Source organism: Lissotriton helveticus, chromosome 10, assembly GCF_964261635.1.
Source record: "Lissotriton helveticus chromosome 10, aLisHel1.1, whole genome shotgun sequence".
Taxonomy (NCBI): Eukaryota; Metazoa; Chordata; class Amphibia; order Caudata; family Salamandridae; genus Lissotriton; species Lissotriton helveticus.
Genome location: NC_136071.1, coordinates 1,092,673,327 through 1,092,698,645, shown reverse-complemented (window position 1 = coordinate 1,092,698,645; position 25,319 = coordinate 1,092,673,327). Strand labels below are relative to the sequence as shown.

Below are 25,319 nucleotides of genomic sequence, written 5' to 3'. Positions count from 1 at the left end.
AATCATTTATTACATGAACTTTGCAAGCTGCTAAATGTATTATGCACTTTATAACAGGATGTTGTTGATAACATGTATTATCATGCTAATTTGCACACATATGTTTGAGGAGTACTTGCTGCTATGGTATAATATCCACTGTTGGAATGATCCAGCACTTGCACTTTTGTCATAGTTATTCCTTGTGAATAGCCTGATTAGACGCTGTTATCCGCATATTGCACTTTAGGAAGGATGTTGCAGAATTCTCTTTAGAAATTATCAATCCGTACATACATTAATACAGAGATGATACTTAGCACTTTAACTGCATATTTGCACATTATCAATGGTCGTATAATTATCAATATTATAGTTAAATGTATTTTTCTAGATGACCCTATGATTTTGTACTATTATTGTTGCTAAATGTTTATATTTTAAGCGCAATCCCGTTACTTGTTCCTTCTCTTCTCCATAGCTTGTTTCAATATGTGTAAACTTTTATGTCTGTTGCTATATGGTTGTGTTATTTTACAAACCGAATAAAGCATCTTTGACTTGACTAGATGCTGCCTCTCCCCTGCTCAGAAGTCCCTGAAGTGACATGCCCAGGCTTGCAGGGTCTGCACGCGGATGCCACTCTCCTATCGAGACCCCTTTGAAGTGTGCACAATATATTCAGCTTTAACAATGGCCAGAAAGTAATTTGTTGCTCGTGCACTGCGCGTTCACGGGCCTTCGTCGGATGACCGTGTTCGGTCAGTGCGGGAGCCCGCCGTTCTAGAGCGTGATCCCAAACCGCACAGCAGCACCTGTTCCACGGACACGCACCTGAGCGCGCAGAGGAAAAACACCACCAGGCCTTTCTGTGAGAAATCAGATCCTGCGCGTAGATGACATTTAAAGTGATTAATTCAGAAAAGATAAAGTTCTGGGGCTTCTTCTAAATCATTTAATGAAAAGCGTTAACATACATGCCAACCCTCCCGATTCAGGCGTGAGACTACCGATTTGAAGGCTAGTCTCCCGCCTCCCGATTCCTGCAAGCAAAAACCCGATTCCTCGGGGTTTGTTGACAGGGCGTTTGTGTGAAGTGCTAATTTTTCCAGCAATAGTCAAAGTGGCCATGCAGGGGCTCTCGATGGGGTGAAAAAACAACAAAGGGTCATTAACAAGGCAATAGTCTTTTGAAGACCTGTGAAGTAGGGGGGGGGGGGCGTGTGTGTGCACAGGAAGCTGTTTTCGGCTGGGGTGTCACACAGGGGCGGGGGGGGGGGGGGGGACAACACTTGCATCACCCTCTCAGCCTGCCATTGCGCTCCATGCTTGTAAAAGGTAAGAAAAAAAACGTACATTTGTGTTTCAAATGTCCAATCCTGCAGCAGCACACTTCCAAAGCCCATACACGCCAGTAACCCGATTTGAAGCCCCATTCTCCCGATTTTTTAAAAAAAATCTCCCTCTTTGCTCTTCTGAAATGTTGGCATGTATGCGTTAATAACATTCCTTCTTGTAAATTGTCTTTCGGCACAGGTGCAGCTGAAAACGTACACCCCTTACCAACCCTCCTCCTACCAAGCCTGCCCCACGCCTCTACCCATTAGTGGGGGGAGGGTATACCCCAAAGTAGAGGAAGGAGCTATGGATATGCAAATTTTACGGGGAAGCAACCACTTTTCGTGAGATGCGTTTATAGCCCTTAGTACCACTTTCGAGGTGTTGAGGCGCTGTTGTTTAGTGTTCAGATGTAGGAGAACAAAAGACGCCGTTAATCTGCTACATTTTGGAAAGAAATGTGTCCTTAATAACTCACTGGACATTGCGCGTGCCTTTATAAGCGAGGGACACATTCATGTATAGCGCACACTGCAATCTATGCGGCTTCTAAGCGCGTAGCTGCGTGAGTGGAGGGTCTGGATTGGGTACTCACAAAGGGCGCCCGTTACCAAAGCTCTGAATCGTGAAGTCACCCACTATAATGTGGTCTTCTCACACTGACCCTCCTGGGTGCATCAAACCTTCTCAGATGAGAGGAAAATTGAGGCTTCGTGCCCATTCATTGATGGGCCTCCCCGCTGAGACGGTCAACAGGTGGTGCAGCATTTAATTTGTGTCGATTTTATTTGATTTTTCTTTTGTGGATAAAGGTAAGGAAAGGGGATTTACAAGTGCTAATAAGATAAGCACAAAACAAATTAGCATTATTTTTGCAGGTCCCCCATTCACTCATTAGTCATGTTGCCTTAAAATACTTAAAATATAGCTCATATCTTCCAACACTACTTGTTAAGGAGGGTAGACGGCCTCTTTTTAGGTTCAAGTCATTTGGATTAATTACCCTAGTTTCGCTATCAGAGGCCAGACTTCAGAATTTAAAGTGCAACTCTTTTAGTTGCATGCTATTTATTGCATTATGTATTAATGGGGCGCGTGCATGCTTCATTGCTTTCTTTTACAAGCCTCAATTAACAGTTCTGAAGAAGACAACCTTTCCTTGCATGTTTGCATCTCCTGACTGGTTTTGTTTCGAGGGATTGGGGGCACAGCAGTGAGCGCTGCCGCTCCCCCTCCCCCACTCGGAAAGCACCCTTTTGAAATGCAAATCCACTCCCGCCAGGCGGCTCCAGGCCAGGGTTTGCGTCTGATCCGCGACATGTGCTAGTAATGATCTAGGCTGGTTAAATAGAGGCGGCAGCCCTGGAACAGAAAACACAGCTCCTTCCCAGGGCTGCAGAGCACAGAGGCGGCTTCACGTGCAGGCGCACGAGCTCCGCGCAGGGTGCGCTGCTCCCGCCGGGTCCGCGCGCAGCGGGAGATCTCACGCTCCACACGCGGAAGGGACCCCCGTGGTCACCTGAATGAGGACTGGGCAGTGTTTTTGTATCTATATTTTTTTTTTTATCCAAGGCACTTTTTTGATCCAGGTCGAAAGTGATAAGAACTGCTCTTCTCACCCTTGGGCGCTGCTCGGAGGTAGGAATTAATTTATACTCGGGTGCATGCATGCTGTCTAGGGAAACTCCCAACCACAAAGTCTTGACTCGCACAAAGGTGTGTGTGGGGGGAGGGAGGTGGGGGTGTTGCAATGCACATTGACTTGCACTAAAGTGGAGAAGATTTGGGGGGGCGACAACGTGTGTGGTGTGTGTGTTTCCCCCCCCCCCTGGTTTTTTTTATTTTTATTTTTTATTTGTAGTAATAAAAGTTTTTTAGGCTTTAAGCAGGGAGTTCCTCAGTAAATACGATATTGTTTGAATGATTTATTTAAAAACGTTTTCTGTCTGGTATGACGTTTTTCTTTAGCATCCGTGTTTGAAGAGTCGGATTTATGTGTGGAAGGTGATTTGGCTCATTGATGTTAATTGAATCGTGTTAGGCGCTGTGCCACTGATTTACATCGACGTTTCGGGTGTAGGTATTAAGCTGATGGATTTCTTTAGTGTTTCAAAATGCAAGGTGCACGAAAAGTAAAAGGATTTGAAGATCTGTTTGAAAAATGTACCATTAAGCATTTTAAATTAACTTGTACTACTGATGGAATGGAATGAGAGCGAGAGACGGGAACATTGCTGGTTTGTATGGATGTAATATAATGCGTTCCTTGAATGTGAGGGCCCGGTAATGGTTTCCATGCCCACCCACAGAGCCCCTTCTCCCTGAAGAAAAACCCACCGTTGACCGAGGTTAATTTTTTTGCAGTTAGTAATCTAAAACATTAATGTTATTCCCCGAGAGGTGCACGCTTCGTGAATGCACGTGTTGCCCGTGTGTGGTTATGAAGCTTAACAAATAGATGGGTTACTGACTGCACACAGCAGCTGGTACGGAGCGCGCCACGGCTGCTGTATTTGGAGTTTTTGTGCAGCGCATGGTGGGCAGTGTTCAGACACTGGCACTCCCCGCCTTGGGGTTTTGTGCAGAGCATGGTGGGCAGTGTTCAGACCCTTGCAATTTCTGGGTTGGATTTTTGGTGCAGCACATGGTGGGCAGTGTTCAGACACTGGTACTCCCTGCATTGGGGTTTTGTGCAGCACATGGTGAGCAGTGTGGTGGGCAGTGTTCAGACACTGGTACTTCCTGCATTGGGGTTTTGTGCAGAGCATGGTGGGCAGTGTGGTGGGCAGTGTTCAGACACTGGTACTTCCTGCATTGGGGTTTTGTGCAGAGCATGGTGGGCAGTGTTCAGACCCTGGCACTTTCTGGGTTGGATTTGTGGTGCAGCACATGGTGGGCAGTGTTCAGACACTGGTACTTCCTGCATTTAGGTTTTGTGCAGCACATGGTGAGCAGTGTTCAGACCCTGGCACTTTCTGTGTTGGATTTTTGGTGCAGCACATGGTGAGCAGTGTGGTGGGCAGTGTTCAGACACTGGCACTCCCTGCGGTGGGGTTTTGTGCAGCACATGGTGGGCAGTGTGTAGACCCAGGCACTCCCTGCAATGGGGTTTTGTGCAGCACATGGTGGGCAGTGTTTAGACCCAGGCACTCCCTGCGGTGCGGTTTTGTGCAGCACATGGTGGGCAGTGTGTAGACCCAGGCACTCCCTGCAGTGGGGTTTTGTGCAGCACATGGTGGGCAGTGTTTAGACCCAGGCACTCCCTGCATTGGGGTTTTGTGCAGCACATGGTGGGCAGTGTTTAGACCCAGGCACTCCCTGCGGTGCGGTTTTGTGCAGCACATGGTGGGCAGTGTTCAGACACTGGCACTCCCTGCGGTGCGGTTTTGTGCAGCACATGGTGGGCAGTGTTTAGACCAAGCACTCCCTGCATTGGGGTTTTGTGCAGCACATGGTGAAGTGTTCACAGTCGGGCACCTTCTGGGTAGGATTTTTGGTGCAGCACATGGTGAGCAGTGTTCAGACCCTGGCATTTCCTTCAGCAACCCCTGGCTGCGAGGGGTGGGCGCGCGGCTTGGCGTATTGTCCGGTATTTTGTTTCATGCATTTTTCCTGTTCAGTTATTCGTGTGAAAGTGCTGCTTTCGGGGCACGCGTGCAGCCCCCTTGTTGAAGTGCTGTTTTCCTCTTGTCACTCTCCTTCTGAGTGTGTATCCTTGCCTGTGTAGGTTTAACCTCCGCATTAAAGTGCTTTTTTGTGCTAATCCTGAGAAGCGTGTGCTTCCTTGCACGAATGTGTGCACGTAGAGGCGCCCCCGAGTCTCACGGGATATTCATTGATCTTGGGTTAACCCCCCCCCCCCCCCCCCCTTACCCCTCTGTTTTTTTCATGTGTCTATTACTTTAGTCTTCAGATTAAAGTGCTTCTCTCCGAGCGCCCCCACATTGTTGATATATTCTTGCATCCGTTTTAAAGTGCTTTGCACTCCTCGTGTGACCACTGCCGCGAGTGAGAAGTCGTGCTTGCCACGCGCACTTTCCATTTAAAGTGCTGTTTTCAGATTAAGTGCTGCTGTGTTTTTGTATGTTTACTTGGCGCGCCCTGCTGAGGCTTTCCTTTCAATCCACGTGTAACAGCCTCTTGTGGTGTGTGTGTGTGTTCTTGCACTGCGTGTAATCTCCACGTGGACGTGCTCCCTTGTGTCACACGGCACCCGCTGGGAGGACCATGTTTTCATGTTAGGTGTACCCTGCAAGTGCTCCGCGTGAGGGTGTTCCTTTCATTTGTGTTGAGATGCAGAGTTCAAGGTGAAATGCCGCACGAGCCCGCCCCCTGCTGAGAGGCTGTGTTTTTGCAGGTTTTCCTCTGCGTTTTGTTTATCGTGTTGAGGTGCGGGCTCCACTTCAGACCTGTGTCTGACCCCTGCTATTAATGTGAAAGTGCGAAAAGACACAGCAAGCTGTGGGAAATCCACAGAAAAGGGATGAAGTCCGGCATCTCCGACTTAAATACGTTGTGTTATCTTTGGCAAACTGCATTTTAAAACAGGCTACAGAGGCTGCAGTGCTATTATCTGCTGCACACACTGGTATGGAAGGGGCGAGTTTAAAGAAACACGGTGAGGGTGTGAAACATAGGGAAAAAACTGAACAACAATGCCAGCAGCATGCCTGTCCCCTAAAGACTGTCAAAATTGCAGCTGCGCCAGAACATGTGCAAAGTGCATACCAATTAACCACTCCCCCGGGGCCCGAGGCACTGCCATTCTTTTCCCGGAGAATCACGAGGCACTAGAGAGCCCATTTGGTAAAATAAAATAAAATACCCTTAACAGTGCGAGCACACGTTGTAAACAAAGAACGCACCCCCCCCCCCCCCCCCCGATAAAGTTGCACGTAAAGGTGGCTGGAGGAAAGTACCTAAAACCGCATTCTATAGAGGGTAAAAAAGCGCGAGCCTTTAATGACTTAAACAAGAAATTACAGGAAATTAACTAGAAAAATAAAAGTGGAAGCAAAGGGTTAAAAAACGGGCATTGAAATTGAACAAAAACAAAGGGAGGGTCAAAGGGCGGGCAATTTAAATCTCACAAAGCTGCTTGGAACAATTTAGGCTTCCTTCACCGAGCCAGAACGTATTTTGTGACCCACAGCCTGTCAATCCATTAGTAAATATGCTCGTTCTATAAAACGGTGGTTTCTGTCCAGTTATTCGGTGCTATAATTAGTCAGTTCGATGACATGCATTTCTACAAGTGATGAAAGGCGAGAACATTCTTGCTTGGATAACCTGCGCCTTAGAGGGGGGAGGGGTGGGTAATTTTCCACTCAGGAGTAGGTCTCCACTCATAAGAGCTTTTGTACTTAATTGACCCCTTTCACAAGTGGAGGACCCCGCCTGGAAATAAATGCTCCTTCAGTCCTCGCAGGGTTCTCTCCACTACAACTCCACTTTTCTCATGTAAGTTTGTTCGTCTTTTGTAGGTATTTATCCTAAATAAGGCGCCCATTATAGAATGATCCCAGGCACTCCCTCCATTATTGTAACCTCGCACCTTCGTTCACGGTGTCTCACCCGAGTCAGTCTCTGTGGTCCCATTTGCTTTAATGGAGCCTCACACCTGTGAAGCATCAGTTGCCATTTGGTATTGTTCCAAAACCCCGACCTCTGTTTTCTGTGCACCATTGAACCATCTGACACCTGCGATCCAGGCAGCCAAGGCCTCCAAGGTTCACCTCTCTGGATGTCTCCAAATCCCAGGCAGATTACAAACCTTAGTGATGCAGCCAACATCTCCCTGGAGTGGACACACACTCAGAATAACTCTCGGTAGGCCCTGCGTTTGTGAATTACAGCATGAACTGGATGCCAGACAACTAGCCTTTCTTTCCCTAAGCCCCACTCTGGACTACGTTAAGAATTTCCACTTCACGGAGAGTGTTCAAGATGAATAAGAGTTCCTAAAAGACAATCTGGGGGGATGGAAGCAAATGAGAAGTGCATTCTGGGGTAAAGAATTGAGCAATTCTTGCCAAGTCCAATGGGCTGTTTCAAACCTTAAAACGTTTACCAAAGTGTCTGGCAATTTTAGACAAATGTGTATGTCTGGGGGAATTGGTAAAGCCAGAGATAACTGCTTGTACTCTGGTGCTTGAGTATGGAGGTCTGAGCTAGTCCTTCATACATATTCATGTTTAATTTTTTTTTATTTTTTATAAATGTGCTCCTGCTGTCAAGTTTTCACAGGTCTTCGGGTGGGGAGGGCCGGTTCTGTATGCCTGGCCATCTAAGAGCAGTGCAGCATTGTGCTGCACTCTTAGGTGCAGTGTGTGTGTGTGTGTTTGGGGGGGATGGGAGTCTATATGCAAATGGAGTCATGACTTCCACATGTAAGGTGATGCCAAACTTTATTTTTATCTTTGCTACTTAAAAGCCGCATTAACAAATAAGTACACAATTCTTGTTAGGCAGAGGCCGTTGCAGTTCAGCAGCAATCTAGATTGGGGTGTGATGGTCGGTCTGGAAACAGCCTAGCCCGATTTCACCCCGGTTACTTCCCCCCTAAGGTCCTTTGGGTTCCGCATTAGTGGATGACCGTGTCAGAGAAAAAGTGGAGTTGAACACAGGATGCAATGACCGATCCCAACAAGGTCAGTAGTTCTGTTTGCAGCGAAAGGGATATTCTGTGCTGCAAACGAATGTGGTGAGGTAGAGGTGCGTATTAATTACGAGTTTAGAATAATGAGGAGTAATGGTAGTGGTGGTGCACCTAATCCCATTCGCAGATGGCCATAAGATCTTGGCAGTGTAACTACAGGCATCTGGCTGGCCGGTAAAAGTTCTCATTCATGCTGCCTACAATGGGCCACCTTACGAAAGCCGCAGACTTATGAAAACCACAGCTAATAAGAACAAGCATTGGAAATGCAATAGGTCTCGCATTAGGAAAGTTTGAGCTATTGTTATTGTAAATGACATTTTTTTTATTTATGTGTTGGTTTTGAAAGTAGCAAAATTAATAGCTTTGTCAGTTACAATGTCAATAGTTTTAACTTTTGCAACTGTGACACCTATAGCATTTGTAATGCAATGTGTGTTGTATTTACGTGACTTCGATGTATTGATATTACAAATAACAATGGCTTTTAATTTTGTAAATCATTAATACTTAAATAAAAGTTATTGTAATTTATAATGGCAATAGCTTAAACGTTTGTAAATAACTTTTGTGAAGATTATGTTCAGTGTATTTTATTGTGACGAAAATCCAAGAACATTGCATTTGCACCTACACAGACACACACACACACATATATAGATGTGGTGGTGGTGGATCTGGGGGATATGGTGGTGGTGGATGTAGTGGTGGTGGTGGTGATGGTGGATGTGGTGGTGGATGTGGTGGTGGATGTGGTGGTGGATGTGGTGGTGGTGCTGGTGGATGTGGTGGTTATGGATGTGGTGAAAGTGGTGGTGGATGTGGTGGTGGAAGTGATGGTGGTGGATGTGATGGTGGTGGATGTGGTGGTGGATGTGGTGGTGGTGGTGGATGTGGTGGTGGTGGATGCGGTGGTGGTGGATGTGGTGGTGGATGCGGTGGATGTGGTGGTGGTGGATGTGGTGGTGGTGGATGCGGTGGTGGTGGAAGTGGTGGATGTGGTGGTGGATGTGGTGGATGTGGCGGTGGATGTCATGGTGGATGTGGTGGTGGATGTCATGGTGGATGTGGTGGTGGTTACAGCAGGAACCACAACATGCCGATCTGAGGACTGTTCAGCAACACCCATTCAGAATTTACTTATATTTACACTAGAAAAATTAGTGTAAGTGCTATTGTGAGCAAATACACAGACCGTGATCAATAACCAACCAATTCTTGGCATAGAAAGCACTTCTCTGAGGTCTGTGGTTGCTGCTTTCTGACTCTGAGGTTGGCCTTTAATGTCTTATCCATTGACTTTTCCCGTAAATAAGTCTAATTGAGGCCATCCTGAAAGTCCAACAAGAAATGATACCGCTTGTTTGGTAAGAATTGCAAATTAAGCTAGTATGTAAAACCCGAAGCCCCTTCTTTCTTTCAATACTTTCGCTCTGGTAAATGCAATCCCATGTAACATGTTGTGAACTGTGAACCCAAGGTTTCTATCTGATTCAGGAGATACGGGCAGATGATTAAACAAGCAAGACTTTACTTTGGAATGTGCTCGTATTTCATTGCTTTGGGTCAATACCAGATTTGAGCCTAGGTGAAATCAATAATTTTGAAAAAACATTTTCCTTAACTTAATAAAAGCTGCGTTAGCACGAATTTCTCGCATTTCAGAAATGGACTTTATAAAACTTAACTTTGGGGGAGCGAACTAGGTATTATATTTGATGCCCACTGGACAATTAAAGATACATCACTATTCATTACACATTTCTGTACACTGTTGGTTGCTGGTCAGTAGTAATGCCCGGAGTTGTGTTTAAAGTAAAAAAAAAACTAGAAAGTGAAAGTACGGCCGGCCGGCCGTGTCTCGGGGAAAATACAGATTAACACCCAAACACAAGAATAAGCAATTTAAAAGTGAACAGTCAATATTTGCCAAGAGCTTTCCATTTCACTGCAAGAAGCGTGGCTGGAATTTGCGCTTTCGCTAAAGCGCTTTAGGCATGCTGAAGGGCGAGGGAGGGAGGAGAAATGCGAGAAACGTGTGAAGCAAGGGGCGGGGGTGAAGCTAAGCTGCACTTCAAAGGCTTGTTGGCACAGCGCACGCTGGGGAATGCCTCTGGGAGGGAGGCTGGTGTCTGTGCACGCGCTTTTTATTGCAATGCGCATGCGCATTGAGCAAGCTTTACACGGGCACTGCATGGAATCGCCCGATCTCGGTAAGCTCTGTTTAAGCCCCTTTATCTCTCGCTCCGCTCAATGCGCATGCGCATTGATAGGTCACGAGACCTAAAAAAACCAGCTCGATGAGCGCTTGGCCCCCATCTCAAGATCGTGTGGAACAACAGTAGTGGTTTTAGATTGAGGCGGGGTGTAATTCACATCATTATCCACTGTCTGCTATGTCTCTTGGGATAGTGGTCTTCACTATATGTACCTGTTGCCACAAGACTGTTGTGCTCCTCGCCATCAGTTTGCTGTTTGTTGGCCATATTTTTTTCTTGCCTGGGATCATTACTAACTAAAGTTGTATAGCGTGCTCAAAGCTCTGCAGAATCTTATCCTTTTACAGAGGAAAGGTAGATTGCATATTGTGATAATATAATGCAACACTAGGTAAATGGATACACTGTAAGGTAAAAACAATACAAGGACAATATAAATGTGGTAAGAGTTCACTACATAGATGGTTCTGTGGCGGTAGCATATGGTAAAACCGTGGGACTACAGTGGATCACTGATGTACGAGCAATTGGGCTGTCGAAACGAATCCAAGAATACAAGCAATGGTCAGACCTGGTGGAGACCATATGAGTACCAAAGGACTTTTAAGTGGGCAGAGTATGATGATCAGAGGAAAGATGTGATGAAATATTGGTCAAGAAGAAAGTGGTGAACTTCTACCTTGAAGGTGGATAGCGTCTAGATAGAGCAAATTGAAAGCAGATTATCATTGCATTCCCTGAAAACCCATCCAGAAAAAGACCGCTGAACACAGGTTTTTTTTTATTTTATTTTTTAAACTGGTGTTTTGAGCAGGACACTGCTTCTTAGTTGGCGATATCTTCAATCTTGTCGAATAATGGGGTTAATGCAGGTTGGAGTGAAAAAATCACTCAAACATGACTTTTCTACAGGCCCCCCTTCCAAACGTACCAACCAATATCTAGACAGTGCACACTTCTTGACTTCTGACCATAACCTCACCCCCCATGCGAATATTTGTCATCTCCAGAAAAGCACAAAGTTTTAAACCTGCATTTTCACCAAAAGTTTAATTGCATATATAATTTGTAATGTTTGTTCTGTTTGAGTTTTATATAGCATGCTTGTCACCGTGGCCACTGGTGAGTGTGCTAGGTAGAAAACACACAGCCAAAGAGAAGGGTGGGAGGTGTTACAGATCAGTTGCATGTGTAAACTGGTTGTGGGTACAGTGTTCTTCCGGCACTCCCCTAGTTAACATAACTGCTCAATCGAAGGACTGCGTTGAAAAGCTTGTGCAGGAATTTCCTGAATTGAACTTAGTTGGGTACAAGAACTGAGCTGTGTGGATAATAATGTTCCAGCATCTGGTGCCCTGGGACCCCAAAGATTGTATGTTCATCGTTTTTGGAAGAAGATTTGTTGGATAGAGTGAGGCGTGATGTACCGTATTGTGAATCTAGCTGCTCGGCACTTTGCATCGGTGTTCTTTGTGCATGATACAAAGAGTTTGGATTTGATTCGGTGTTCCAATGGGAGTCCGCGTAGAGCTCGCAGAGCTGGTGTGATGTAGCCACCTCTGTTTAAATACAAACCCATTCTTCTGACACCTTGATTCTGCGTGCTTTGTAGCTTAGAGATTGTATTTTTAGGTAGGCCATTGCAGATCACATTACAGTGGTCCAAATGTGCCATCACCATGGGGATGTGCTGCATGGTAAGTCTGAATACATGGCTGTATTATCCTTCAAAGTGATAGCTCAGATCTGATGCCCTTTCTACTGTATTCATTTGTTGGCCAAAGGAGAGATCTGAGTTAAAGATGGTTTCTTGCTTGTGGTCTCGGTATAGGTGGCGGACCTACAGTTACAGGCCAGTTGGAAGGGAGCTAGACTAGAGCAATGTTGCTCACTAGGATTAGGTTCTCGGTTTTGGTTCCATTTAAACAGGGGAAGCTTTCTTTCATCCAATGGTTGATGTGATCGATGCACTATGTAACCCAGATCCTTTTCTCAGGCTATCCTCCAACTGTTGCCTTGTGACGGGACATCTGGAGATGCTAAACACTTGCATTCGACCTGCCAAATATGTTTTTGGTAATCAAGGTCCCATTAAATTTAGCAAACCAATAGACTAACGTTTCCTCGCTATCACTAAGAATGAATTCTCTTAAATGTGTTTGCTGCTTTAACAAAGACACAAATGTGAAACTAGCACATTGATGTTTGATCTCTGTCCAAAATTGTTCCTCCATATTTGCCAACAAACTCTTCGGTACCTGTTGGGTCAGGTATTAAGTAACTTGGCGCTTAGTAGGGCCTCGGACAGGACTTCTAAGCAAGGTGTAGTCATGTGCCCTTTTGATAGAGAACCTGTCCCTGCCTCCAACCCAAGATCTAATGTTTGCCCTGCCTTGAAAGCAGGTTTTACCCTCCAACTGATAAACACACTGTCTTAATCCAGATCTGTTTATATACTAAAGGAGCAAACCACAGGCTCACATGGACAGGGGTGTGTGTCATCAGAATAACAAGGTCCATATAGGTATAATTGTGAAAACCAACAAGTCAACTTAACAGAATACCTACTAATGTCTTGTCATACAATCAATGTATAACGGGATACGACCTGAATGATTTCTCCAGAAGTACTTTTATTTTGATTATATGCATCATAAGAGACCATTAAAATATCGCCTGTTTAGTTCAAGGTATGGCTCCTCCTTTCCTCAAAGCAAGAACTCCTCACACGCCCACTCCGCTCACTCCCCTAGAATCCGTTTTGGATAGCGCCGCTCCCTCTCACAAGATAACTCTGCCCCTTGAAGACTAATGAATGGCATACCAACCGAAATACCAAGGCAGCGCATTAAAAGGTACTGCAACAAAACCAAACTACTGTCTCCATTGCACTGTCTGTTGTGCCCCCTGCAGAGGCTATAAAGCTGCCAGAGCAGAGAATGGGCACTTCCATACCCACATTGCTGAATCTTCAAACTCTGCCATAGCACTCTCCCACATGTCACCTAGCTCCTCTTCCGGCATTCCTGCTCCGGCACCAGATCTCGGTGACAACCTGCTGTCCTGCTTCACCAACAAAACTTAAAACTTACTCCACACGGGCTCGCTTGGCACTACCTCTCCTTGGGCCATACTGCCTTGTCCTTGTTGGCCTCTGGATTCTTGTGCAGGCTTGATGTGTGCTTGTGTCTGTCTCAGAATCTGACACAAGTAACATATTGGTCTATTTCAAATAATTCTGTCTTTATTGGTACATCAATAATGCTGATGTAGCATTCACACTCCCCATCACCAGCCTGCTCACTAACTCCACAGGCAGTGAAGCCATCTGAAAGGCTGAAATCCATTACAGACCCAGTCTGGCTGACTAGAGACCCCTTGGGTGGCTGCCTGGTGTTCCAGCAGTGGAAGCCCTTTAATTGTCGTAGGTAGACACTTTATTGTTAAGTTAATTAAAACTTACAAAGTGACACTCTTACATAACAGTATGACACATCATAACTTAATAAAAATTTTAAAAGGACCGTTTTAAAGTACAGTTAAAATCTTCGTAATATATACAAAAACTGCAAAGTAAAATGTATTCGGTTGAAACATTTCATAAAGTCGTATTTCACTTAGTATGCCAATAATGCCTTAAATGCCCTATTTACACCGTTGTGGATTAGTCCACCATTCTATTTGTGCAAAACAATCCACAAAGTGCAACATTCCTCACAGGGACCCTCTATTAGCCGAATACTAGAGTCTTTAATTGTCCTCACATCTGGAATCAGATGGTCTCTTAAAGCATCTTCAGTCAGGCTTTAGACCTCATAGGCGTTCTCTTTTACACATCAGGGAAGAAATTGTCAACTGTCGTGACAAGGGCTCTACCCCTGAGCCCAGATCCTGTAAGACGTGTCACCTGCCTTTGACACTAGTCAGTATTTACTGGCTACTAAGATCGATTGTCTGCTGTGATCAGCTTCAATGGCTCATTGACAGCAGTTTATCATTAATACCCCAGATCAATGTGTTCTCCCAAACACCTTTCCAACACCTACACCTGCCACTGTTTCCAGAAAATCCTATTTTGTGTCACTCCTGGGCTATTGTATTAGCCTGTGTACTGGCCTTCTGAACAGTATCTTTCCCTAGCTCAAGAAACTACAAAACCATGCAGCAAAACTGTTTTGTTTGAAATGACAGAACCATTTCACAATGGCCCTAAAATCCCTATGTTCCTGTAAAAGAAATAGATTTGACAGACTAACATAGAGGCTGCTCAGTTGAAAAGGCAGAGAAAGTCTAAGTGAGTATACAGACTAGCACAGTCTGCTCCCTAAAAATGTTTGAAAAAGTCTGGTACATCTTCCCCAAACACTACAATTTATAGGGTTTAGGTGGAAAGGCCACACACTCACACACGACATGGTGTGAAATTACATAATAGGGCTGAATTAACAAAGATGCATGTAAAAGAACCAATCGCTATTCAAATTCATGTGATCGATTAAATAAACTATTCAGGAACACTTAATTTGCTGTAATAAACAAAATATGAATCAAAAACTAAGAAGAGATGACTGTGCGTTTTGTAACAAATGAATACAAGAACATGTTCAAGCAATGAACAGCTCATGCAAGAGCCTCCAGCAAAATACCTTGGAATAGTTAGAGACAAGAATATACCAGACACAACTTCTTGGAGATGAAGGCGCATTAATGCACTTGTATTTTATCAACACAAAGATTCCACGAAGGGAGCTTCTAAAACGTGCAGAGACATGCACATGGAAAGGCGTTTTCGTGTAAAATAAACGTGCACATTTATTTGGGATGTCGGTGTAAGCTGGCTGCACCCTTGACTTTCGACTGCGACCTAGTTATGCTAACTTATACACATCTGAATTCAGCATTAATTTCTAACGAGTAAATTCAGTCCTACTGCAGCAAGACATGAACAGGGCTCTGGCCTAGAAGTCTGGTGCTGGCTCTGCTCTTGCTTCAAGGGGCCTGGCATGCCCACATGGAGCCCAAGCCAAGCACCGAAGGCACTGCTACTTTCTCTCCCTATTGAAGTTTAGTTTTATAAACTATTAATTTCAGTAAATATCACAACACTGATATCATCTAATGTATAACACTGAAACTTAGATTTTGGTAAACAATTGTTTCATTGTATTTTTATCATATTCTTTCATAATGTTTGGCAAGTAAACCAGGCCGACCATCTTGTGATGGCTTGGTTGGGCGAGGCTTGTGCTTTGGCTCAGAGGGCCAGGCCAGACACTGGATCTGCCCTGGCTTGGCACTGTGCATTTGCTGGCTTGTCCACCTCCAATCAGAACAATTAAAGCTATAAATATAGTGGGACGCTTGGGATCCTACTTTGAAAGCCTTGGCCGCGCCTGTAAGCAGGTGCTGTGTGTTTGACTTAGTATATTAGCAGAGGTAAGGATGCCCACACTGAACAAACTTATTTCTAAATGTATGTAGCACATTAACTCAGCACCACAAAATGACACTTCTCAGTGCCTAAGTATAGGTAGCTTCAGCCAACTTGGTGGCATTCTTTTCATCTACCCCTGCTCTCTGAGTCGGGCCCTCTGTGATTGCAAGCTGTGATCATCTGCTTAATAAAGTCAGACCTCTGCAGCAGTCGGCTAACACAGGCTAGAGTTGGGCTGTAGCAGCCCTTGGAAGAACTAGCACTGAATTAGAGTGCGTATTAAGCTTGAGGGTTTACCCTCTCACTTTGGTGTAGGCTGTAACTACAATTGGGCATCTCTGGAATGGGGGCAGTCGCATGCAAAAAAAATAACATGCACAAATACCATTTGTTACTTCCAGTGTTTTGAATAGATGTGTTATTTGGGTCCGAAAAATCAGCAGATGGTCACTCCGAATTTCATTCATTTGTGGAGGGCAGGACGTCCGAGGGTTTTTTACTCTTGAATGACAACACCTCCTTGTTTGTGTTCCTTCTCCAAGTTGTTACATCTTAAGCTATGCCTTGTAACACAGATTCTATCTATCCGAACCCTATCTAAAAGTTAAACTCACTATTTACAAGTGGTCTGTATGCTAATTCACCCCTCCCCTCAAGAAGCAATGAATAAAAAAGGGACCGCCTATAAATAGCTGTAAGGCCATCTGTTGAACTGGTGTACATAATGGAACCTTTACCAGTAGGGTTTTTGTGGGTGGGTGATATGTTAATTCACGAGGCCTTGTTCTCGGAGCCACTGGCCTCCATGAAAGTCTAGAGGGCGTGGGTTAAACTGTTGTGAACACACTAGTTAACCTTTTGTGGACACAACATGGTGTTGACACGCACAGTAACCGGAGGTGAGGTGTACACCGCATTTAGCTCTCGAACCAAATTCCTGCAGGAACTTCCTCCTTTAATTTCCTCTGCTTGGCTCCCAAGCATAAATGGTGGACACAAAGGGCGTGTAGCGCCTGGAAGAGGATGTTTGCAGAAGAGGCGCATGAAAGCGGATGTTTGCAGAAGAGGACGGACGCCTCCCCCGCCCCCTCTCTGCCAGATCAAAGCCGCAGACACGCTCGCACCTATCCTCTTTAAAGGGGGCTGTTGAGTGATACAGACCACAGGTGGGCGGGGCCTGACGCCCTCACGCCCGGCTCCAGGGTGGGCGGGCGCCAGGAATGCAGGTTAACATTTCAGTTGTGTCCGCGGACAATGCGGCCTCCTGGCCTGGGGCCCCCTCCCCACAGACCAGCCCTCTCACTTTCAGGGTCACCAGCGCTGCGGAGGATCAAAAGGCGGCGCCCGGCACCGCGGGCACTTGAAAAGCGAACAGCATGGGAATGGTATTTACACCACGGTGCCCCAGAAATTGACTCGCGGGCCCCTTGTTTATTATGCGTATTCAGACCCAGAAGACTGCGCCCCACGGAGCCACTATTAATTCAGGATCGAACAGCTTGTGTTCTGAGCTCGAACACATCTAGTGATTGACAGGCACTGGCGCCCAGAAATGTACCCGTATAATTTATCGTGTCAGAAATGGCAATGCATTGTCAATGTCCCGTTTATCTGCTGTTTCAAGAGTACAGGAGCCCTTAATCCATGTTTCAATTTGATTTATTAGCAGAAATATCTACTTCAAAAGAGATTCGAGCAATGGTACTGAATTTAAAATGATTGTGAAAAAAAACTTTAAGGCAGTTTGCATTTGTTTTTGACATCTTTGCTGTAGATCGCACTGGGAGGAGTGCGAGGCAGAGCGAGTGAAGTCCCAGTAACGGATTTGTCGCTCGCCGCTGACCTCTGCAGTGACATGAAGGTCCGCGGTCTTGAACCTTGTAAGGTAGACTTGGCCTTCTGTCCTTCTGAAGTCGTTAAACCTGTTGATAGCAACGTCTTGTGTCCACACCAAGAGTGGTATGAAGCGCTATGTAACATTTATATTTTGAGGGAAAGAGTGGGGACTCAAAACGCGTGCTTTCCCCTTTAAATCCCCACCTCTCCCCAAATAGAGAACCTTCTTTGTGAAAAACGAAACTGGTGAACGTCATTGAACTTTCACCACATTTCCGAGGGGAATCGCACTCTGTTAGTGGTGGCCTGCTTTTGGTACATTTTTGTTCAGGGACTTTTGAGGAGAAACTCTATAATTATAGTTTACATGCACTGAAAATGGCGGAGGCACTTCAGCCTTGTAATTACTCCGTGAGCATCAGATTGAAGGACCGCCTTCAATTGCAGCAACGCCAGGCTTTCATTTGTCTTTAAAAGGTTATTTAATGCAGCACAGTCCTGTGTGTAAACCAGCTTTTTAGGGAAACCAAAAATAGGCCGCAGTCGTGAACGGACCTTGTCTATTCTGCCCCTCCCTGCTGTGGTCTAAAATCTGTTTTCAATTTCGGAGCTTACTCTGTGCCCAAGGGACTCTGGAAGCACCGATGTATACCACGAAACCGCCCCACACAATAGTATTCCACATTATACATTTATTGCGTTAAGCAACCGCCTACGAAACGTATGACGTCAGACCCTGAAAAGCATGCCAACTGGAATTCTTCCAAACTCCCCTCTTACACTCCTGCTGCTTCCAACCTCTGTGGCAGAAGCAAGAATAGCAAATGTTTCAGATGATGAATTCTTGCCTTCACTCTGTTTGCAGTACTTTCCAATATGTATGTGCCCTCACCTGTTTGCAAGTGGAGATATTAACACCACCTCGGCAACATTTGCGCCTCTCTAAAGCGGAGTACGTACCAGTGATATTCATTAGTCGTAGAAGGTACTATTTCTTCTCGTAGTCCTCTCTAGAGAGGTGGCTCTCCTCCCCATCACTGGAGCTTTGGGGGCCAGTGTGAGTCTTTCATTGATCCTTTCTTGCCCGTCTGACTCTTGTGCCTGAAAGGGCTGGTGAGCCCATGCTCTCCGTGGACTCTCAAAACACATTAAGACTAAGAATTACAGCAACGGGCGGGTGGAGGCGAGCGTTGTGACGCTGAAGAGTGAGGTCAGGAGTAGTGAAGATTGCCAGTGCATTGCTTTCAACTACTCATCCTCACCGCAGACCAAACTGATGTGGGTACCAAACCAATATACAATAGTGGTGGCCGCCACAAACACAAAGTGGTGGGGGTGGGAGCAGGACCGGTTCTAGAGGGTGGGCCGGGTGGGCCAGGCCCACCCAAACATGAGCCTGGCCCACCCAAACACGAATCTTGGCCTTTGCAGCGACGTCAAGAAGGCAACAGAAAATGTGCACTATAATTTAAAACGTTCCTCTGAACGTAATTTATCTCCTCCTTCTAGGAGTTGCGTGATTTGGCCTGGGCTCTCTCACAGGCACCCCCAATCACGCATCTCCTTTGGAAAGGTGAGCTGTGTCCCCCGCCCACTTGCGTAGGTAGAATAGGGGTATGGCGAAGGGGACAAATCCCTTCTTTGGCACCAGGTGACCTTTACGTGCTGCATGGACATTTCCGTCTTTTCAGCGCTGGAGAAAAGGAATTTGTTTATCCTGATTCACCTTTCCTGACCCCCTTTAGCTGCTTATCGGATGGGGCTCTGAGACAGATTTCCAACCCAGCAGAAAAAGAGAATGTGTGGCTATTCCGTTTTAAAAAAAATCTGCAAAGGCACAGCAAGATTTATGCTTCATGTATGCTCCGAGAATGTGCGGCTATTTCTTCATATTTTTTTTAATCTGTGAGGGCCCAGCAAGACATACTTTGTGTATGCTGTTTATATTTCACTTAAATTACTTGTATGATTTTCATGACTGGCTCTGCCACAAATGCAAGACAACAGTACAAATGTCCAGATAACTCTGGTGATTAATGGTCCTGCTGGAGAGCAATCTTTTGTCTGTTTGCAGTTTTGGGATGCAGATAAACTGTTGTTTATGTGGATAGCTCAGTGGGTTACTGCCTTTGTCACAGAGATCCTTTTGTTACTTGCAATTCAGAAGTTACAGATCTAACTTAGGACAGTGACCTATGAACTGTATTCAAAGAGCTGCATACAAACCTGAATGGTATAATTAACACTTTTTTTGTGTGTTGTGATATAATTAGAATTTCCCCACTCTTTCATTATTCTAATGTTGCTATAAAGAGTTTGTTTGGGCAGATATACATTTATATCAGTAAAGACAAACCCTAACCACTGGGGTATGCTTTAAATCCTGAGTTTGTGCTTCTCCATACCTATCCCTCTTAAAACATACTGCCCACCAGTATGGCTGACATGTGATTCCTACACCTGGTAATCCTCATTGGCTTATGTGACATTCCCTATAGGCTGATTTACATACTGTATGATTCATTGTCTCTGCATAATGTGTGCGTGATATAAAGTACTGTGAAACCCTATACTACAAGTAGCGCTATACAAAAAATGAAAAGTATATGAGAGTGGCTACGGAGAGATGATGGGCACTGTTGGAGGGTGGCAATGAGGGCATCCGAGGAGGAAGTGAATATGGGGAGAGTCTATGTAGAGATGAGGGCACTGTTGGATGGTAGCAGTGAGCTAATCAGAGGAGGAGGTCATGAGGGGCTACTCAGAGATATGGGGCACTGGTGGACGGCGGCAATGATAGAATCCGAGAAGGGCATCCTGCGGTGGACGGGGGGCTACAGAGAGATGAGGGGCACTGGTGGAGGGTGGTAATTGATGGGCACTGTTGGAGGGTGATAATAAAGATATCGAGAAAGAGGTCAGTGAAGAAGAAGGAAGAAGAAAGAGGGCTATGGGAGTTAAGATCTGGGCTGCTATAACTAATTGGATTTAAGAAATCTTGCATATGTTCTGTATTTCTATTCTTTTTCTTTGACTGCATTTGTTAAATGTATCTGTTATGTATGATTTGAACTCTGCATTCCTTGCATAAAAACGGGGTAAAACCAATACATTTTTTTTTAAAAAAAAGCCGGCCCTGTCATGGCATTTCTGTTTTTGTGTATTTAATTAGCAGTCAGGTCATTAGGGCCACTGTGGAACATATTTTAAAGTGTGTGCTAATTATATTTACTGGTATATTTAATGTTTAAAGTTTGAGGGGGATTTTACTAATGGTTTTTACCAGGAATAATGAAAAAAGGATCCAGATGGTGGCTGGTATGGGGCTGGGGCCCAAAGTCAGCTGTGAGATAAGGTGCACAAGAGATGGATGGTAGAAAATAGATACTCAGGGCTGGAAGGGAGGGTGCTGCAGAGTCCGGGGTCAGGTGGCATTAGAAATGAAAAGAGATTCTCTCTGAAGGCTGGCAACGAGGGAGGCTGAGTATTGTTACTTGCCTGAAACTCCCACCTCAGAAACCTCCTTTTCTCATCAAAGGGACCTTACATGGGATGCATTTTAAAAAGGAAAATGAAATGTCTGTTTCATTTTTCAAGAGCAGGCAGCAGTCAGTGGGACCACTGCTTGTTCTTCAAAAATATTTTCACAAAGGGGAAGGGCTCCCCTGGTGACCCCTTCCTCTTTCAAGTGGCTTACCACCTACTTGGAGTAGGTGGTGGTAAACTGCGAGTGTTTTGTGACTTTAATTGTGGTTGCAAAAAAAATGATACATACAAATGCGGCTCGCTATTAGGAAGGGATGCCCCTTCCTAATACCGTCTTGCACAATAGCGTATGCACATGCGAGCAGGGCAGGGCCACATAGGCCCCTGGCTGGGTGGCATACTGACCAATCACAGCGCTGCTTGCAACTTTGTGATTGGCTTAGGAGAGGGAGCCTGGCTGCCTGCTTCCTGTTTTTTTAATGAATATTATTAAATTGAACCCCTCCCCACCAGACGTCTGCACGTGACCCCCTGCCAACCCACCATTCCTCTCCCCCCACCCCCTCTCGCGGGTCGCGACTGCCGCAGTGGCCCACCCAAATGCACTCTTGGCCCACCCAAATAAAAATTCCTGGAGCCGGGCCTGGGTGGGAGTATTGGGGATGGGGAGGGGGGTGTTTAATAATAAAAAACTTACCTCCAGCTGCCAAACGCGTCCTGCATCGAGCCTCGGTCTGCCTTGTCCCAGCAGACACTGGGCCAGCATCAGACTCCCTGTACTGCTCTCATGTTATGAGAGCAGTGTGAGAGCGGTGCGGGGATTGCCCTGAGCGGGCTGAAGAGACGCCCCCTCAGGGCCGGGAGCTTGTGCAGTTCCTCCAGCCCTGCTATTCTGTGCAGCCGGGCTGGATAAACCTCAGTGCGCATGTGTGTTTGGCCGGCCTGAAGTGGCCAGCCAAGCACACATGCCCACTAAGCATGCACATAGCATTCCTCCCCCTCCTAAGACCCACCAGCCATACCTCGTTAGGTGCAGCCACGCCATCTTGTGCAGCCTTCAAGGTCTGCTCTCGAGGTGACAACCACTGAAATGCACTAAGGCCAGACATTTATTGCACCCTCTTCCACCTCCCTCTGCCCCCTCTCGAGTTCAGAACCGCATTGAAATACCTCCATTTTTGTCTCGAGGGACTAGAAGTCTTAAACCCCCACCCCCTTCCACCGCAATACCACTGTACATGTCCTGCGGTGTTTTCTTTTGGTGCGATATAGTTGCTTTGATGTATTTATCTTTATCATTCATATCTATATAATTACTGCAAATCTACTGCTCCACTGTCATCTCTCTCCCAGCCTTCATTGTTCTATGTACAACCATTGCTGCCATGTAAGCATTCCTAATTAAAATACCAGAAGGAAGGGTTTTTAGTGTCTCAGAATAACAATGGGCGCTCTGCCAGAAGTGGACGCAAGGGTAGCTGGGGCAAAGTTAGTTAATAAGGTGCAACAGGCGAGTGGAGAAGACCCCCTAACCGCTCAACAGTATGTCAAAATGAACTAACATACCAAAAACAATCACTACAGTATTGCCGTATGCACACAAAATCAAAAATCTTTCGCAGTCGTGTACAATTATGGCACACAATTCAAGATAAGCCAAAGTCAACAGTAAAATAAGTAAATTCTTGGCACAGTATTGCTGTGATTACAACGGTTTAATGGTTCCACAACCAGCCGACACGTGTTTCGTCGCGTGGGAACAGTGTCTTCGCGACTCCTCAGGGCTGGGAAAAGATACAAAAATATGTACATAGAACATCTGATGTTACCTGAATCACTGAAGAACAATAATACGGCATCCATTATCGTGTACAGCCCAAAACGTAAGAATCACCCGGTGTTGTATGCGTCGTAGTGTTGGCAAAGCAGGGGCCTTAGATCTCAAGGGCGAGTGATGTAGTGACCCCTCCGGTATCCCGCAAGCAGACGTTGACTACCCGAGAGGTAAGTCTATAGTGGCATAGAGGTATTCTTCATCATGCAAACTAGTTCTAATGCACTGAAGTGAGGGGGTAACGGTGTGAAAAATGTGACGGACGGGTCAACCATTATGAAAACATCTGCCAAAAGTGTTTGAAAAAACACGTGCTCTGTCTGAGGGGTACGAGCAGTACAATCATACCTGCGCTATAGTACTTATGGCAAAAAGATCTGTAGAAGAAAGGAGAAGAAGAACAAGAGGAAAAAGTCAAGGGCGAATGCGCAAACAAAGACATTAAAAAAAGATGCCACTGAAGGCAAATGTATCTCAGGGTTGAGGGAGTTACTACTGTATTAATAGTATGTGCACCGCTCCACTGGTGATATTTCCGACCCGGCAGGGCCCGTGACCAAGTAAAAGAAATTTCTTAATGAGCGTTACTGGAGAGTCAGAGGAAAACATGAAGGGAAGAATTACTAGCGGTCTCCAATGGGTTAAGTCGGAAGGTATAACTGAAAATTGGGTAAACCAGGGACATACCAAGACAGAAGAAGTGCTCCTGCGTAAGTATTCAGGGTACAATGTCACTCTGCTAATATCAATTACGTCAATGCGTCCTGGTGGAGAACAAGCTGAAAAGAGAGAGCATGAGACTGTGTAAGATCTTGTGTTCCCGTAGTATGCCTGTACATCAAGAACGACAAGCGAGAGAACAGATAGTAACATGCCCCGGCGAGTATGGCAGCACCGAGAGAGGGCATGGAACAACCTATAGATTTTTTCAGAAGACCATTTTGACTTTGTTTGGATTGCAGGGGGCAGTTAACCCAAAAATATCTCTCAAAGTATATTTTAAAACTTTTTTTGTTAATTTTAGGCATTCTTGACTGAAATATAAAGATGTTGGAGAGCAGAGTGCCTTGGATCTGCGTGGTTGTTTTGGCTGGACTAAGTTATTACAGCGTTCATTTTAACAGAACAATGTACCTTGATTACCTATAAAGTTTGAGTTTGTTCTTTTCCACCGTTTTTAGGCCTGGCTATTGATTAACAATAGGTAATGTTATTCTACCTATAATTAGTTATCGATTAAAGCAGGTGCAGGCGGTGGGCCTTTCACTTGCCATGGTTATATATTAAGATGATGGTTGTGAACATAGGGGAAGCAGGACAATGGGGGTGGTAATAAAGTTAAACCTGGAGGAAGGAAAAGTTAAGAGGACAGATAGATAAATGATAATAGATATAAGTCAAAGTGTTTGTCGTTGTAAAGGTTCAACGTTTTATGCTGGGATAGGAGTTACAGTTGCAAGATAAGGATGGGGTGTGGTAAATTTAGAGGTAGGGGCAGCGAGAATTAGGTAAAGTAATTTATAGTGAGGTCTAGTTTTGTGAGGCGGAGCCCTAGGGTAAAATGTATGTGATGTGCACCAGTCTTCAATAAAGCGGCCTTTTTTTACACAAGAAGATACTTACTTTAGTATCTTTACACACTGTGCACAAACGAATGACCCTTTCCAGTTTGTTTCTTATTTATCTGTATGGAGCAGTTTGTCAGTTTGTAAAAGCAAATTTCAGATTTATTTTCTTTGCCTAAATCCATATTCATCAAAACCCTGATAAAACTATTTAGCTCCCAAAAACTTCAAGTGGAATTATTTTTTTTAATCTATGCTAAATATCTGAAATAAGTATTCAAATAAAGTACGCCGATGAATCACAAGCTAACTTAGTCGGGCATGTTGTTATTGTTGGGTTTTTGTGTGGTTTCTTTTTTTTTTTTTCCTTCTATTTCAAACAAATCTTGGTTGAAGGAGCACACTGGGCAGATCAAAAACATCTGTAACAGTGTCTTAAAAAGCGGCCTAAAACCCATTTCGGATCAACAAGCAACTATTTGGTCAATATACCCGTAAGTTTGTACTGGTTAAAAAGAAATAAGAACACACATTGGCAAAGTCAGTGGTCCCCTTTGGGGAATATTGGCTTTACCCATAGTTTTTAGAGATGCTGTACAGTATAACTTAAAAGAGGGAAAAAAATGCAGACACATTATTTAGAAGGTGCATTTGAGCCTTAAAAATGATATAGGCGCTTCTTTGGTTTTTACTTTTCAAATCTGAGTTGGTTCAATACATTTCTTTAAAAAGTAGGGCAACCACTTAAAAAAAAAAAATGTGTCCACCCCTTAAAAGTGGGGGGTGGAAACACCAAAGAGGCTTGGGTGGGGGAAGAAACACAAAGGAGGGGGAAAGGAAGAAGCACAGAGGGTTGGCGTGAAAAGGGAACCACTGTTGAGAATGCAACATGAAGGTGAAGGGCACAGGAGCAAGTGCAACCCCTAGAGGGGCGCTAGGCGGGAGAGGCCAACATGGAGCACAGTGGAGG

The 25,319-nt window shown here is 45.1% G+C and overlaps 1 protein-coding gene across 1 annotated transcript in view; it reads left to right on the top strand.

Annotated features, from left to right (window-relative positions):
• The first annotated feature begins 2,820 nt into the window (after window positions 1–2,820).
• The window catches only part of CITED1 (Cbp/p300 interacting transactivator with Glu/Asp rich carboxy-terminal domain 1), a 33,836-nt gene continuing 11,337 nt past the window's right edge, over window positions 2,821–25,319 (top strand). The window contains exon 1 of the mRNA XM_078663809.1: window positions 2,821–2,955. The gene's annotated coding sequence lies outside the window, so the exon portion shown is untranslated. The remainder of the gene's footprint in view (window positions 2,956–25,319) is intronic.